The 1,056-nt window shown below is 35.4% G+C and overlaps 1 protein-coding gene across 1 annotated transcript in view; it reads left to right on the forward strand.

Annotated features, from left to right (window-relative positions):
- LOC101575222 (IQCJ-SCHIP1 readthrough transcript protein) overlaps window positions 1-1,056 on the forward strand; it is an 890,224-nt gene that overhangs the window by 85,592 nt on the left and 803,576 nt on the right. The window lies entirely within an intron of this gene.

A 1,056-nucleotide genomic window follows, 5' to 3' on the forward strand; every position in this document is an offset into this window, starting at 1 on the left:
AAGAAAGATAAAATAAGAGTGCCGGTTACTTTATCTATTTATTCCAGTTTACTCTTCTATTCAAGTAATATATCTTTGATCAACTACTTCATATTAGACATAACTCTGGGTACTGGAGATATGATAATGACTAATTTCACTGTATCCTAATTGTATCTACTTTTGCAATTATATAACTTACACATTCCATCAACTAATGAAAAGTAAGTGGGAAAGAACAACTGCTGATTTTTTATGGAAATCAAACTAACAGTTATAGTAAGTGTCTCTCCTTAGTAACTATACAAGAAATTTCAAATTCTTTCTTTGTGTTTAAAGATTTTCATATCACTGTAATCTAAGATGTGCCAGTCACATGCACCGGTAACTACTATACAGAAAGAACTGGTGTGGCATCCATCTTGCTAGCAGAGAAGGATCTTGGCTGTGGCTCTGGGTTGGCTATGGTGGCAGTTTCCTCAGTAGCCTATTTCTGTGGTATAATTCCATGCAACTTAGCCTGAATCTACTTCTATACAACCCACATTGTAAGTTTCAAATGCTTCTTATTAAATTCTTTTTCTTAATTAGTTCTTAATAAGCTGGCCACAGCAAGCACTGTTGTTTGCCACTAAAATTCCAACTATTACAGATCCTTTGAAAAGACTTTAAAAAGATAAATTCCAACACACCAGAATTGCCTGAGTTATTTTGGAAAAGGCAAGTGTGCAAATTGAATGGTTAATAAAAATCAGTAGGAAGATTTCACATTGAGTTGGCCTCATAATTTTTTCTTATTATTTTGGCTTTGATTTAAAGAAACCAAAATTGGAAGTCAGCACTGCAGATTTGTGGGAAGGTAGCAGTGCTAGGACCCCGATCAGTGGGTTCCTACATGATGAACAGCCTTGACTCATTGAGAGGGGAGAGGGCAAATGCACACGGATATGCACATTACAATAAAATATTTAAATAATTAATGAATCAGCTTTATGACTCTAAATCATCTTGACTAGCCTACCCAGGATCAGTGCTACCTTCTGCTAAGCGAGGAGGCTTTCTTTTTCTTATTTGAGG

The sequence above is a fragment of the Octodon degus genome, unplaced genomic scaffold (genome assembly GCF_000260255.1).
Source record: "Octodon degus isolate 3935 unplaced genomic scaffold, OctDeg1.0 scaffold00115, whole genome shotgun sequence".
NCBI classification, from domain to species: domain Eukaryota; kingdom Metazoa; phylum Chordata; class Mammalia; order Rodentia; family Octodontidae; genus Octodon; species Octodon degus.